The 18,110-nt window shown below is 27.8% G+C and overlaps 1 protein-coding gene across 1 annotated transcript in view; it reads right to left on the reverse strand.

Annotated features, from left to right (window-relative positions):
- The window catches only part of LOC112600804 (neuropeptide SIFamide receptor-like), a 37,986-nt gene that overhangs the window by 18,196 nt on the left and 1,680 nt on the right, over positions 1–18,110 (reverse strand). The window lies entirely within an intron of this gene.

Genomic DNA, 18,110 nt, shown 5'->3' on the forward strand with positions numbered 1-18,110 from the left:
AAAAGAATATTATTTAAGGTACCTATTAAACTTATAGTCAATTATAATTTACAAATTTACAATAGTATGCACTGTATTTCGATAAATTAAATTTTTAATTAATAATGAAAAATAAAATAGACTATAAAATATAATTTCCATTAATAAAAATTTTATAAAATATTTATTATTTTTATTATTGAAGATTTGTAAACAATTATTTATGGTAATTAGCACTCAGTTACTAGAATTTATACTGTACTTCAAATTGTTGATACAACGAAAAAATGATATTGTTTTTAAGCCCCCCTTAAAGAAGTTGTTCTTTGTCTTTCAAAACAGTGTTTCTGAAAGTTGAAGTTAACTTGTATATTGTAACTTATATTATACTACGGAAAACGTTTATTTCGTTTTATTATAACTAGTTGTATCATACTAATTTCGTTTAGATAGATTGAAGAAGAATCTGAAACTTATAAACTGATGAAAAATGCCTTGCTTTAATTATGGGATTTTCGTGAAAAAAAAAAGTAAAACAGCAACCCCGTTGATATTATTTAATCAATGCACTGTGATATTATAATATTATAACTATTCCTATTATTAATTATACCTTTGTAAATACTTTAGCGGAGAATTTTTTATTGGATATAGAACATTTACGAATGAATTAAGTTCTTATGATATCTAAATTACACCGAGATGCATATTTTTTTTTATTTACAAACACATTTATTACGTAAATAAATGTTAATACTTTTATCAGTGGTTTTCAAATCTCCATCGCAAGCACCACCGCATTTAAATCACTATCACAGGGCAACGAGGTTGTACAGTAATAATAATGAGGGATTCCATCGTGAAGTATACACAAACTTACTATTGGTGCACATTTTTTAACATAAACTTGTAATTTATTGATGAACAAATCAATATAATAATACTATTCCGTGATTTCAATTTATTCTGAAGTAAGATCTAGAAACACATTAGGTATCAAAATAATTGATTTTATTACACACATAGGTTTCGCATGTGTGGTCGCAGTTTACTATCTAATACCTACTTACGTACGGTAAATATGGTAAATATATTAAATATTTTAAAATGTTTGAATTGTGACTGGATAATACAGCTGATGAATAATAGAAACAAAATATGGTATATCATAAACACCGATTCGACCGGATATTACCGTACTACACTCATATATATTTATAGAGTTATTAGATAAGTATATACTATATATACACATTTATATAATATAACTATTACTGTGGCGCACACGCATTATTATAATTAAGTGCATAATATCTTGTATACCAGTATTGCGTTTAATGAAATTAAAATGAAAAATAACCGTGGGCTGGATTGTCAATTAATGATATGTTTCCGGCGCGAACACGCAATAACGCGAACACCGATAAAAAAAAAATACAAATAATGATTGCAGCCAATATTTTTTACCGACGTTTTTAATGACTATTGATGACAAACATTCAAATGGCAATAATAACGATTTGTTAACACACGGATATCAATAGAATTAAACCAATAATAATTGGTCGACCGTAAACACACTGTACATCATAACATATTCATATATTATTATATACACAATACGTGTATATGTGTGCATATTTTATAATAAACGGCCGTGTACAATACATAATACTATTATATAGGCCGCTACGGTTTTAAAAGTTCGTCACGCAAGCGCCGTGCACGAATCACGTCCGCACCAAACGCGGAATAAACCGAAAACACAACCGATTCATTTGATTTACCTTTTCTTTTGAGTTTTGATGAAAAAAAACAACAAATATCATTTAAGTGATTTAGGTTTGGGTCGGTGTAGGATAGGTGTGTTCGAGGTGCACAACTTTAATACTCGTATTATATTATTATCATGACCATTGTTGTAATTAAAACCAACATGGGTACTTGGAGCCGTATATAACGAGGATACCTACGCTATTATTATTGATGATCTATCTGTTTTAATAATAATAAAAGAGCATTGAATCTGTGGGTTAAGTTAGGTAACAATAGCCGTACAAACACAATTATAAGCAGCGCTTTATTACATTTTTATAACCAGTAGAAACGGTGAAAAATGGCTCGTAAAAAAAGGAATTAAAAAAAAATCGTAATACGCGTGTAATACATTCTAGTGTAAAATTATTAAGAGAGTTAAAGAAATTCTCGGAAAATGAATAAAAAAATATTTTAAATTTTTAGATAAATACTAGCGGGTAGGTAGGTACTGCTGTGATTTATACTTGAAAATAATTATAGGATGACAATTTTTCACAAAATAAACGTGATACAATACCTATATCGTATTATATCATATAATATATTAATGTGTATACATATACTTTGCTCAACGGACCTAAATCAAGGAGAATAATTATTACTCTGCTTATTGTTAAATATGATGTAAAAGTCCGTTATCCGAGGAGAAAAATGTGCAAGTATTTCTTAAATAAGATGTTTCAAAATATTCGGCGTTCATCACACTACAGTAATGGCTTCAGATTTTTGTAATCAGGAGGTGTTTATAAGAAGATGTTTCGATAGCATATTATATAACAACACGAAAAAATATACCTTAACAATATTTTAGTAATTCTTGTGTTATTATCGAATGTAACAAATTTCAACGAATCGTAATATATTTATGATATTGGAACCGAAGTGCAAGCAAAAATAAAGGACAAAATTATAGGAACATTTTTTAGAAATAAATGTTATTTTTTTATTTTTTTAAGTTGCCACTCAAACTGTACGCTTAACTGGATTTCAAATTTAGAGAGGCCAAGTGCCAAGTAATTATTTTATGTAATAGTTATATGAATTATTTTTAACATCCAATAGTTGTAATATTGAAAATATAATCATATTATAATGCGATGTACATAGAAATTAAATCTTTCGTATGTAGGTATCATATAAATTGAATAACACGTATCACATCATAAAATTATACAGAATAATATGCAGACTACGGTCTGACTTAACCTATTTACATTTTTCTTTCTCGGGATCACCATTTTTCTTGTGTTTTTTTCGTTTTTCATTTATTCTTATTTATTTTAAGAATTCTTGTGCAAACAAAATTGTCCAACATTTTCGGACAACCGTCTACAAGCTTCACCAAAATGAAAATACATTTTCCCGGAAATTTCACGAATCCTACATAGTATGATAGTATCAAGATAGTCGCGTTTCCGGTAACAAAACGAAGAACCCGATGTCACGACAGAGAGATAGAATGAGACAACTATCGTGGCGTGGAGTTATAGTTATACCACCACCCTGCACGCACATCTGGTCAATAAACTTTGATGCGGACAGAATGTTGAAAATAGGAAGCAAATGCGACAGAAGTTGTTTACGCAATATATATTGTATATTATATTAATAGGTATCTAGAGTCACGTGGGCCAAGGAAATGTCTGTGCGGCAGAAACGCTCGATAAGAACCAGCGGTAGAGTTGTAGTAAAATTAAATCGACGATCCTGTTGGATGTATGCTATATTATATTTATATAAAAGTCGACAAAGGAATAGAAAATATCGAAAAAGACCGACTGGGTATAATAATAATAATAATGACGACAACAGTTGCGTAGTTTATTATTATATTACTATCGAGTTTGCAGAGAAAATCTGCAAAAACTCAATCACCAATCACAACAGGGAGCTATAACTACCCTCCAACCAACATTAAACAGGAAAATACTCCAGACCATCATCATCATCACGACGGTAGCGGCGGCCCATCGTTATGTTATTATTAAAACGGCGCCCCTTTTCGATAAATTTCCTACCAGTTTTTATTGTCGTCGCCGCATTTTGTGTTTTTACACCGATTTTTCATCACCATGCATACACATTACACAGTTTAATATGTGTATATGTATATTGTAATATTATTATCGTTATTTCCTTGCTTTGTTTTATTGACGATATCTCCATGCAATAATATTTGTTATTACACTTTATAGCGTGTATATATCAATTTTAAAAGACGATAATATTCTTTTTTACAATGCCTAAAATCACGTTTGGCTATCACTGACGAGTCTGTTTCCCGTGTGTAGGCTATATATATAAAAAAAAAAAAACAACGAGAAAAAAGAACCGACAAAGTGCTCAATAATATTTTCATATTGATTATTATATTAAAGCACGCTTGCATGTATGGAAATAAAATCCCGTACGTATATAGAAAATAAACAGCAAAATGTCAAACTGTTCCTCGGCCATATAAATGGGGGCCGGTTTACGACCTTTCTAAAGGACCGACCATAAAAAGGTCTACTCAACGGGTTGTTATCCTAGTTAATCTAAATCCACGTATATAACGTCATTATTTCCCGATCATATTATAATATTATAGTAACGATTACGTGTGCACGTTTTTATCGATGGGTGGATAGTAAATAATTACCAACGTTTTAGATTTTAACACATAACTTACTGGCCCGTGTAGAAAGCGAATTTAATGTTGCGGAACACGTTCAGTATTTTGCAAAAATCGCGTTCTTAAAATTATACTCAGTTATTTTTATTTTAATATATGCATCATGAAATTTAGTAGTTCTTTAAAAATGTATAAACATCAATGTACAAGTGTTTTTATAACATATTAAAACACATCCGGTATTTCTTCAAAATATGAAATTCAAATGATTATAAAAGAAGTGTAATTATTTCCGGTAATTATGAACTACTATAATAAAACCACGTAAAAAATTTCGCATTGAATTTTCAAGTTTTTTTATTCAAAATTCACAGATAATAAATTTATCATTCAAAAGTCAAATCAAATCTAAAATTTGAAAATTAAAAGTATTGCTAAATAGCTTAAAAACAGACATAATATTTTTTAAATATATCTTATACAGTGAAAACTGTGTAATGCGGAATCTGAATAAAATGAAAAACTATCCAACATGGAATTTTTCTATGGTCTTGGCATGTTCCTATAATTTATGTAGACGTTAAACCTCAATAAAACAATATCTTCTTAACGCGAAAATGGAATTTTTTTGTAGTTTCAATGCAAGTAAAAACCATGCATAAGCCGGAAATATAACACGCGTATGTTACGTTGATATGAATATGTTGTTACATAATAAAACGATAATTAAGATAAAAATGCACTACATATATTATAAGTATAGGTAATTTGTATTTTTTGGTTATCGTATCTGCAAAACAAACTTGTCCCGTATGTATAGCTGTAAAACAGTTATCCACCAAAAGTCTTATACTAAACAGTTTGCTTGTACATATTAAGTGATATCTATTCAAATACATAAATTATTAGAAAAATAGCAACAACAATGACAAAACAAAAATTCTAAATGATTTTTGGTAAAGCTAAATGTTTAAATTTAATTCTCAACCTCCATACTTATACATATCTAATATGTATAAATTGTTAACAATTTTGTAAAAAAAAAAAAAATAAGTCTATAATTAATCTCAAATAAGTTATATAAAGTTAAGTAATAAATTAAATTTATAAATTGTTTCTAACTCAAAAAATAAAAATTATAAATTTTGTAAACTAATATTTTAATGCGAAAAACTGATATGATTTATAATCCAGAATTTTTCCGTTTTATTCAATAAAGAGGAAAACGGCTTAAAAGCAAATTTTTGATTGGTCCTATGCTATTCCGCATTAGACAGTATTCACTGTATAGAAAATATGTTTCCTATTCTCCCCAGTGTTATTGTAAAAGTACTAAGAACTCCAATCAAAGAACCTGATACAAATTGCTATAAGAAACCTTTCCTGAAATCAGAGATTAAAGTATTATTCCTATTATAAAAAGTAATTTAAGCTACCAAAAAAAAGTTAAAATTAAAAAAGAAAAACGTATTATGTAATTTTTGTATAACCAATACATTCATCGATTAAAAAAATGTCGGTTAACATTTAAATTTTTAAGATGAAATTCTTAAAAATACAACTGTCAAGTTTATAAATAAAAACTTAAGTTTTAATCCCTAAAACCCTATTTATACTACGTCTAAAAATAGTTAAACTTTTATTCGTATAATATTGGGGTTTGAAAATATTTAAATAGGTACATACAGCTCAATTTTTTAAAGTTTATAGTCTTTAAAATAAAATATTTATCTTGTGAATAAGAACAAAACAATTAAAATATGGTATTTTGTTTGAAACTAATTTGATATGACAACAATTTTGAAGTTTGTAAGAAACCTTTAGACATTTCTTCAGATAATATTGCAGTAAAATTCCAAAAATGATTCGCACAGAAACTTCCGTATACAATTTATAACCAATAAAATGCCTATATAAATGTTATAGAGGAGTCCCTTTTTTTAAATATGTAATCCTGTATAATAAAATAATCGTATATTATTAAAAAAAAAAAAAAAAATTACTATTGTATTATTGGTTAAGAAAATAAGATCCGATCCTCACATCTTACGCACTATTTACGCATATCATTATTATACACATAAAACGTGCATGCAATTTATATTATTCTTACGGTATAAAATATAATAATATTATGTGATAAAATCCGTATAAAATAGCGTCATAAAAGAAATAAATATTCCTATGCTAGACAATAATAATTTATAGCCAATTTATCCATTACACAATAAAATTCGAACGATTTATTTTTTCTTCAAATTCAAGTGAACCCAGGCGGTGCACGTTTTTAGACATGTTACCATTACTTCGGTCGATCGGCTGACATGTAGGAATATTGCACTTGCTACTGTACAGTGCAGTTAAAAGCGTCAGGCTAACGGCGAAAACGTTTTAAGACATTTACTTTTTCGATCGTATCATTTTACGCGTTACACAACCCTAAATAGCTTTAAATTATTATACGACGTGTTACCATAATCAGTTAGATCGTAGGATTTCCGCATTTTCAGCCAAAAACAAAGCGAGTATCGAAATTATACACAATTATTTTTGTACGCAAATATAAATATAATGAGAATATCCAAACCGAATATGGCAGCAGCGCCAGATGTACATTACATAAAATTTTTAATGAAAAGCGGGCATGCTAGTGAAAAATTATATCGAATAGTGATTGATAAGGGTTATGTGTATAATATAGACTATAGTATGATGTTTAGGGTCATGATCTGACCTGTATAACAGTATGTGCATTCTTAAAATCCTCATAACCATCATAACATGTCTATTATGTAACTACATACTTATGATAGATAATTGAGCTCTATTATAATATATAATATTATGCTGCACACATGTGTATAAGTTGAACATATGTCTACAGGACGATCCATAAAAACAACCACACCGATTTTATTAAAAAATCTTTATGGTTTTGAGAAAACAAATTTGAAGAATTTATAACATAAAATTTTCAATTAAAATTAAGCCTACATTTCAAAAATGTTCGTCATAGAGATTTTAAAGTTTTTACTTTCTTTTTTTTTTAATAGTTTCTTAAATCTTTTTTCCTATAAACCAAGGCTTTACTTTTTTTTTTAAATATAGATATTTGAATATTTAAATAATATAGTGATAATGTCGAGAAGTGGTGATTGCAGTGATGCCCCCTCCGCGGGACTTGATTAAATCTTTTTAATATTATACATATATACTTTATGTACATTATAAATATTAAAAAATAATAATTTATGAGAGTATTAACAATAAATATTATAAAAGTTTTGAAATAAATCAAAAATAAAATGTAAGTATACTGGGACAATCTTCGGCAAAAGAATGAAAACATTTTTTTTTTGCACATTATTTGCCCCATGGAAATGAATTTCTACCCGCTCTTTACTTATAACTTATGAACGTTTAGAATTAAAATGACCATAGTGCCTCTGCCGCTTCGTTCTTACTCAATAAATACAGTTACTTTTATATAAAATAATATATAATATCAAGTTAGACCACTCTGTACAGACTAATACTACTATGGTTGGCACAAATAGAATATTATTTGACCTCAATACCTCATAGTTGTAATCATAGAAACTCATAACCGTGTGGTGTGTGTATGATATAGTAATATAGTTAAAGTCATGTTGATACTACGGAAATGTGCAGTAAGTTTAATGGTTCTTTGCAATAATATGGGGTCTAAACTCTAAAGTGCCTATATTTATAGGGGCATAATAAAGAAATACCTAACAAAATTAAACTAAGGGAAATTATTAGGTATATAAATATGTGCCGACAACTAACAATGGATTAGCTAACACAATGGTACAAACGATCAAAAGTTTAAACATGGCACAATAACAATGTACACATTAATATCATAATTACATATTAAGCATAGACATAAACGTGACGTCGATGTTTATTGAGTTAATTTGACAATTCATAATGATTGATAATCTCTGTTAATATAAAGACTAATAAATAGTAATAATTCTAAATGCAGTGAAAAAAAAATCAAGTAAAATATACTAAAACTTATTCAAAGTTGTCGTAAATAATAAATAAAACAAGAAAATTATTAAAATATTTTGAAACGTCGTGTGATGAATTAAACGAGGCCGTTTGACGGGCCTTAAAGTAAGTGGGGAAGTATCGTATATTAACGTTATTTTATAACCGATGTACAATGTACATTACGTGTTACAGGAAAGAGTTACTCGCATAGTCGCATGTATATTTGTATACGTTTTCCGGCAACGAAAATGAAAACCGTGTAGTACAAGGTTAATCTTGAACGATATAGCCGCGCGGACGATAAATCTACTCGAGACCCGCCGAATTAAAACGTCACGATCTCGAACGCAAAGAGTTATTTGTTATATTCAATTAGATATTTGTAACTATAACGCCCCCGAAGACAAATTTACGCATTTAATTTACACATTTACGCTGCGTTGGAAGAGCTTTTTTTCGGTTCGTGTGCACGTCGGGAGCAGAAACATTTTTGCGCCAATCCGCCAACCATTCGGAGTACAATAATAAAGTATTTTGATATTATGTGTGTGTCTGCTATATTTTTTAATTCCTTGAAAATTGTATAACACTACAACGGTCGTATGTTATAAAAATTAAAATAATTATTGTAAACGAGACCACATAACACTGATATTATTGTATTTTTATAATTATTCAATTATCTATATTATGTAAATTATATTATATACAAATATAAACGTAATATATATTACTAAATAAATCGCTGATGAAGTAGAAATAAATAAAATGATAGATCTGTATTACTAAATCTACAATTTTCAATTTCAGTAAAATTAGGAAATTTCTTGAGTGTCTTATAAAATACACTCAGAGGGGAATTTTACCATTTTAGAGTAATTTTCTTCTCCATATTATAATATTTATTTGAAGTAGCAGTGAATATTTATTTATTTATTTTACAACACTTTGCGTTATTCATACTTGTTGAGGATATAATAGCTCTCTGTATTAAATTTCAAATTAAAATTAATTTAGTACAACTTTTTTCAGAAAGTATATCACGTTATGATAAAAATACAATGCCTGTAAGAGAAAAACGAAGATAATATGACATTTTAGAAATTAAAACCAATATTTATTTCAATGTCTTCCTATACATTAACAAAATGTAATTCCTTAACTATATGCCAGGTATCAATATTCTATTAACTATATTTTTACCGAACAAAACAAGAAAGATCCATCAAAGTGTCAGCTTCATCAATCAAAAACTTTTAGATTTTCCTGACTATTTTGATAACTCAGAGATGGGGCGGGTCCAACCTAATAAATCACGAACATATTTGTTGTGAAACGGGGTGTGTATTATATTTTACTAAAAACAGTCAATAACACAATAATTTTCGATACATACCTATATTACAAATAATAGTTTCGTTTATGACAAGTATTTTTTTCTCAAATACCGAAGTGTTGTCAGAGAGCTATTGGTTTTGAAATGATGTATTGGAAAATTGACGTATCAGTTTTTACGGTATTTTTTGAATACGCTTTTGGGAGCAGTAAAAAGTTTAAAAAGTTTTTCCTAGATTGGGGATTCAACATAGATGGTGGATACTTTAGAGAAGTAATTTTTTGAATTTTCCAGTACCTACTCTGTATTTTTGACAGAACACTATGAAAACTAGCGAATAACGTTAAAATAAGATAAACAAATATTCGTTTTAGACAAATCATAACGATTTTATTTTTCGAATGCAATAATTCATCGTAATTTTCTAATCCAAGCAACCCACTCGATTATCCAGAGCATCACACTTTTTAAACTCATAATATTTTCTTCTATTAACTCGACAACAGATTTCAAAACGACATTATGATTTGTAGATTGATAGTGACTCACTGACTGAAAAAACTTACGTGGTATACAATTAACATCCGTTTCACGTTAAGTAATTAAGCTACCTATTATAAAATATCGTGTACATTAATGTTCTTCAAAGTCGTGAATAATGCATTTCCAAATAAAAAAATAAATAAAAAGGGTGAAATGAAATGATAAATCGTGTCGTAGATCAACAATAGAGTAGTTTAATACATTATCCGTCATTTGCTAGGATATACTCACACATGGAAATTTGGCAACGTAACAGTTATGGAAAGACTTACCGCAATAAATCATCCCTTATTCTCTTCCCTAAACATAAACACACACCGCTCACTGTTATATTATGTAGACGTCAAATCTGTTCCTATATAATTTAACGTGTTGAATTCTGTTGAATATTCATTTAAGGTGTGAGATGCATATTCTATGATACGTTTTGTTTCTTTGATTTAAAAAAAAATACATTAAATTGATAGCTTATTTTACGCTTATAATCAGTTCTTTAAAACCGTTATTATTTTCATTTATGAATTTAATGTTTATGTTATTCTTTTTTAAGCTGTCATACTATAATTATATCATTATGCACCGTTCTAAACATGACTCATAATTACAAAATTTGCTTTAGTACACGAAAATTTAATCTATCAGCTCGTATTTTTTATGTACATTGAAGTTCAACATAAACTATTGGTGTTTAAATGTCTTGAGAGTTTTTAACACGCATTTTATTGTAAATAGTACACCGCAGAGGTGTTATTTCTGAATAATATACCATTTATTTCTGTTTCGTGTCGTTTTATAATATTTTTATTTATAGGATACCTACCCAAAATGTTGCGTTTGCTGTTTTCATATGAAAATAATTTACAGTAGGTAACCATTTACTAAAATAATCTCGGGTATATTTGGCCCTGTCCCTCTAGGTAGCAGGCACCTCGCGGCATACACGAATTAAGCACTTCATAACGCGAAAACACTACCCCCGTCCCCTATGCGATTTCATTTGGCCACTATTGTACATATCCAAGGACAATAACACATAATCGCATTATAATAATATTATATCGTTGTACAACACACGAACCTAACGATGTCGTACAACTGTAGATCGTGTGCACTGTGCAAAGCTATTATTACCAGTAAGAAATTCAAGTTTTGACTGAACGTCGTGACTCGGGTTAGTCGTAATACAGAGAGACGTGTCATATTCAACTGATGCGAACTGAAGTGTAAACGGCCGACGTGGCGTTCCTTTGAGGCAGACACAAGCCGGCACGTGACATTCGGAGTCCAGTTTTCGAGCAACCATGATAACATAAAGTCACACGGGAAGTATGTGTGTTTTGGCCGTGACTTTTGATAAACCATATAATCATATTATAGAGCGGCCGTGCCAAAACATTTATAGAATATTTCATTAATACATAGTGACAATGTTTACCGAGAAAATCAAAAACACGCTATGCATGTATCGAAACCCATAAATGCGTTTGAATGAAAATTAATTAACGGTATTGCGGCGCTGTTCGATTTGGTTAATATGATTACATATCCGTGAAAAACTTTTGACATTTCTAACTGTCTGTCTACCCGATATTATTTGGGATATAATAATTTGTGGTTTTAAATGTGAGACTATAGTCACCAAGGACGATCTGCCATACTCTTGTTAAATTATATCAAATTGTTAAATATTTGAAACTGCTGTAATTGTAATTATTTAATATAATACTATCGTCTATCAAGAAAATATTATGCTATATCATTGAGATAATCTATTTATTTAGGCTCTTTTACGCAAATGTTGTTTTTCTATAATAGAAATATAATATTACAAAAATTTGTAACATCGCCAACATATACTATTAAGAGAACCCGGTAAAATCTGGATTAAGGTCTTAAAATGATTTATGACAATTGAAATCTAGTTGTAATACTAGCTATACACTCAAAAAGTTATTACACGCTTCCAAAGCTCTAATATAGAATGTATTTAATATAAATTCTGTATAAATAATATGCTTTTTGTACCAATTATAATTTATGAATTCTCATCATACCATCTATTTGTATGCAATAGCTATCCTATGCTGTGCATCAAATTTATTAAAATGAGTACTTTTGATTTTTTTTTTAATTGTAATGATGCCTAAAACAAAAAAATAAAATAAAGTTTCATATAATTTGAATACATACTTCAAAATTTAACGTGACGTTAGTAAGACAAGCTGTAGTTATAGTCAATATTTTCGAGTTACTTTATATATAGTAATATAAATAAAGCATTTTTCAAGTCCTTTAAAAGTTATGAAATTGCATATTTTATCATAAAAAACGATTTACTTATAATAAAATCATAATTGATGATATTAATATTAACTTAAGTATTTGAAGCTGATTTTTTTAATTATAATTATAATAGGTACTCTTGTAGGTATTCAGTTTTCAGGTCTGCAAAATTTAAATTGCCAATTATATTAATGTTGTTTAAAAAATATTTGAAATACTTTATTTGGATAAAAGAAATCAATATCTTATTAAATTTATTTGGTCTCAAAATGAAAAAAAAAAGTAATGAATGTTTTAAACTGGAATAATATATATATATTTTTTTTTTTTTTTGAGGATTTTTAGTTATTATTTTTAATCTTTTTGTAAACTACTGAATATAATCATTAAAAATAAACATTGTACAACTAGGTGCATACTATTTCAAAATAAATATAATGATAAAAAGTTAACAAATCCTTATATTCTTTACATTTGAGAATTAAATTGTTGACAGAATAGTAAAACAACAGTTGTCGTAAAATACAAATGTGAAGAATATCGTGTCATTCACAATTTTATTCAAATAATTATTTATATGTTATACTAAATTCAAAAGAAACCAAAAGTCGTTAGTACAAATCGAAAATGTATTGCTAATTATCATGTCAATAATATTGTATAGTATATACAATATTCAATCACTTACAAAATATTATAAATATAAAATGTATTACAATATTCTAAAGCGGTATTGAAATACTTATACTCGTATTTATACAAGTATCGTTTACAATACTGAATCCATTGAAGTATTTTAAAAGTGACATTATAGACTTAATTTTAAAAATGCATAGACAATATTAATAATATTATCTGATCAGAACTTTTCAACGATATATTGAACTCTATGACATGAAGGCTTTCATAAAAATATTGCAATTGCGTACATATTTTTCTTTTCGTATATTCTGTACAGTTACCGTTCATCGAATGTTGATTTATGCGAGTCAATATTAATAAATTTTTATTTTAGCTCAAAAAATTCTTATTGCACTCACGGAACAAATGTTAATTTAATTAAAGTCAAATTTTAACAGCAATTGTACAAAATCATACGATGAATAAAATAATATCTATTTATAATTTACATCCAACAGTGAAATAATGTCAATTTAGACTTTGGAGTATTTCATAAATTAACTAAAACAGAGTTAACCAATCTTTTTTTTTTTTACCTTTTTTTTCTAGGACCATAAAAAGAAATTTCTTGGCTAGCCAAGTAATCGTTTTTTAAATGATTTTAAAAACACGATGTTCAGGGTCAATTTTTCTTTTTCTTTTTTTTTTTTTTAACTTTAAAAACTAAAACCACACAATACAATTACAATAAATAAATTAATTAATACTTTATAAATAGTATTGGATATTGAATAAGTTTTCATGCAAAATGATAACGATAAATACGATGTTATTTATATTTAGATAATGTACGACGATAAGGCTGCGACACAAGGTCATGTCTGGTTAACAATGTAATTGGCAAAAATAAATGAAAAATATTCATTTATACTAAATTCTACAAATATTGCATTTTTAATACAATTTTAATTTAATGTTTTTTCAATTTTTAAAATTTGAAGTTTTTTTTTTTATCTCATTTTAGTACTTTGGCGGGTCTATTAATAAAATATCACGGGTTGTTGTTGGTCACAATTGGACTAGAGAATCCATAATGGATTCACTAATATTCAATCATACATAAGCTGTGCTCAAGTTCAGTGTTTTAATATATTTTATTTGTAGATAATTTTTGATCATTAAATTAAATTGTAACATGAAAGTTATAGAGTAAAATACTTAGTGTTAAATTTGTCTTGTTATACATTAATAATAATAAAAATATTAATAATACTGACTAATAAATCGATAGTATTGAAAGGGATTATAAAAATATTGATACATGATCGTATTTGACACGATTAAAAAAAAATACATTTAATATGATTGATAGCCACTAATGAAAGAGGATTATTATTTGTATTTTTTTAATAAGGTATATCATTATACTGTGGTAGTTGTATGGTCGGCTAACAAATTTAAAACAATGTAAATAAATTATTTAAATATCGTTACAAAGAAGATGCATTTTTTATTTCAACAAAATACAATGAAAAACTTATTTCATATTAAATATTCCGACAAGTTTAAAAGTTAAATAATAACAGTGCCTTCTTCATAAACTCAGTTGGTGTAGTGGGGAACGTTGGTTTTTATTATTACATTTCGATTGGATTACATTTTAAAACGTACAAATATTCAGGTCATGGTTTTTTAAATATGACATATTTTTAAAGACAAGACGTGTGCACATGTATATTGAATGTCACTTGAATTTATATTGATGAACTGTGTAATGCAAACACTTCCTGTTCTACAAGATTTTCTCTGCAAAGTAGTGCGGTTTCCTAAAATATGAAAGAAAAAACTCCTATAATATTATCATGCTGAAAATAAAGACGTACACTCAACCTCCTCGTGATTTATATGATTGCACGTGTCGCGCCAAAATAATTCTGTCACCATATTATATCAAACGACGTAACGGGCGATACGACTTTGGCGGTGTAACAAACGATTGGCACAGTTGTGCAATGGTTTAGCACGATCCATTAAGACGTGTAATATCTCTGCAGTGTGTCACAAGACAGACAGTACATAGCGATAAAATAGTGTATATCGGTTTAAAATGTTTAAATGAATAATATAATGCATAATTCGTTTAAAGGATGGAAAGACAGAGGAGAGCGGAAACAATTGAACATCCCCGTTGCTTATCGCAATAGTGCTTAGACTAATCGACCATAAGACAAATTTAATAGGAATACATGAGAATCGATTTCCAAGGAAAATAATCAAATTGTCAACAGCAATAATGGCCGCACATTATGGCCGGTAAACCGCAGTATTGTAAATAAGACATTAGTATCGTTAATATGGATAGTAAAAACAACGAGTCCACATAAATAATTTTATAAAGCTATTACTCTTGTAAAATAGTTCCTCGGCTCTCAATATATACTACGTTGGGTGAGTTATCGACAATTGACGACTATTCGGACAATAAAAAAATCTTCATTGCTTGCCCGTTGATCTAATTTGTAATTTAACTGATTACACAATATGCACATTTAATTAAATCGTGATTAAATTTTCGATGCAAATCATAAAAAAAAATGTATTTTCAAAACAAAATAATAGGCACTTAATATTGTTAATATTATTTCATGATAACCGTATTGAATACAAGACTGACCAATCAATATTTTAAAATATAACAGATCTGTTAATAAAATATACATTTTTTAACTTTTAATTTAAAACTATGTTATTATTATCATGTAAATTCGCACAAACTCGGCAATTCCAAAAAAATATTTTAACTATAAATATTAAAATCAAGTACTTCATTAATTATAGTAAAACAAATTAAACAAGAATATGTAAAGTAATAATAAATATTGCTAAATTAAAATATTGAGACAATATCTATAGTTAAGTTTGAAATATTTTTATGAATTTTAAATTATGTTTAAGTATACCGTATAACATTTTAATCGATAAAATGTTCTTGAAAAAAATTAAGACACTTATTAAATTAAAAGATAATATCACATTTAATCTTATCTTCATTAACTAAGTTAAAAAAAAAAAAGGAAAACCATTGAAAGAAATTAAAGATTTTAACTAGGAATTATGTTCAAAACCACGTTGCAATTTGTGACACAGGTGCAAGTTGGACAACCTACTTTGGATATTTTAGCATTGTGCATTATTTACGTCTTTAATAACGAGTATTTTACGCGTATACCAAACATTTGTTACATTATAACTTTATAATAATTACAGTAATAAACTGTAACGAGTAACCATAAATATGATAGGTAGAATGTAGGTATATAGCTATCGACCGAATAGATGATTTATAAAATATATATAATAATGATAATAAGGGTAATAATAAGTTAGGTTTGCCAATTTTAGTAGATTGTCAGTATTATAGCGATCGATATACATTTAGATATAAGCTCTTTTTATACAGTAGGCGGACAACAAGATCATTATAAATAATTGTACATAATTGAATGTGGATTGGTTAAGTTTTTATGACTGTAGACAGATTAACAAACAACTATTTGCAAATGAATCACATTAAGAAATTGAATTTGACTACGTCAATACAAAAAAAAAAATGAAAAATTAAATAATTTAACTAAAAATAAAAATTAATAATGCTACAGTTGTTGAAAAGAAATTGTCGGGAACCAAATTTACGTGGCAGTGTTGTTAGGCAATTTTACCACGAACCACGAAGCTTTAATATGTCGTCAATAATGGATGGCAGGCAAACGTTTGCAATATCTAGTAATAGATCTATGAAAAATACTGTTTGTAGTTTTAATTTTTAATTTATGACCAAATGTATACTTTGCAAGGTCCAAATGACGCTACTGCCGTCGATCGCTATATTAACTTATAAATTATTAATTAACCAAACTCTGCCTGGTCAGATTATATTTAAATTCCATTATGGGACAGTTATAATGAAACACTATGCTGAAGGACAGCGATGTCTGTTGAGAACAAAAGATAATATTTTGTATACAATATACGCACATACTATCATATTATTATTTTGAATTTAATTAAAAATTATTCATTTCATCTTATAAAAATGTGTATCGTAATCATACTACAAACAAAATTAAATATAATAATAAAAGAAACAAGGATTTGGTTATACTAGGTATTTGTTTATAATTAAAATTAGATATCCTAAATAGCTGTTATGAGATTATCTAACCGCATTATTAATTATCTTAGTTGAAGATTATGAACATGTTCATGCATGTTATGAAAATTGGTTTTATTGATAAATAATTTAAACAAAGGTAAAAATATAATAAGAATCAGTCAGCTCACAGTTTTCAGTTGTCCACTATAATAAATTACTTATTTTAGTTAAAGTAGTAATACTGTAAAAGCAAATTAAATTTACTTAATTTTACTAACGAACGAGTGCCAACATCATCATTTATTTTAACATACATATATATACAGGAAGTAGAGATTTTAAATTAACGACGTATACACAAAGATAGAGTTTACCAAAATTAATTAGGACCACCGTCTTATTCGTAATTACGTGTGCTTAAAATACCCAAAGTTCCACACACCCACATATCAATCAATTAAGTTGTCTTTTAATTAGTAGGCGATCGTATTTAAAGCTATATTAACGCTTTTCTAATCATTTTAGATGTTTTTTTTTTGCAACTAGAATTTATATTAATCATAATCGACCATTATCCTCTGTGTGTTTTTTTTTTGTATATGCGTGATTCGTCAAGTCGATACGGTGTGGTAACTATTATAATGAGGCCTCTCATAACTCAATCACCTCTCTCCCTAACTACTCATACAATAAAAAATGTATTTAGATTAATCAAATCTGGCGAAATACTGATAAAAAAA

This window comes from Melanaphis sacchari, unplaced genomic scaffold, assembly GCF_002803265.2.
Source record: "Melanaphis sacchari strain LSU unplaced genomic scaffold, SCAv2.0 Contig72_pilon_pilon, whole genome shotgun sequence".
Classification (NCBI taxonomy): Eukaryota; Metazoa; Arthropoda; class Insecta; order Hemiptera; family Aphididae; genus Melanaphis; species Melanaphis sacchari.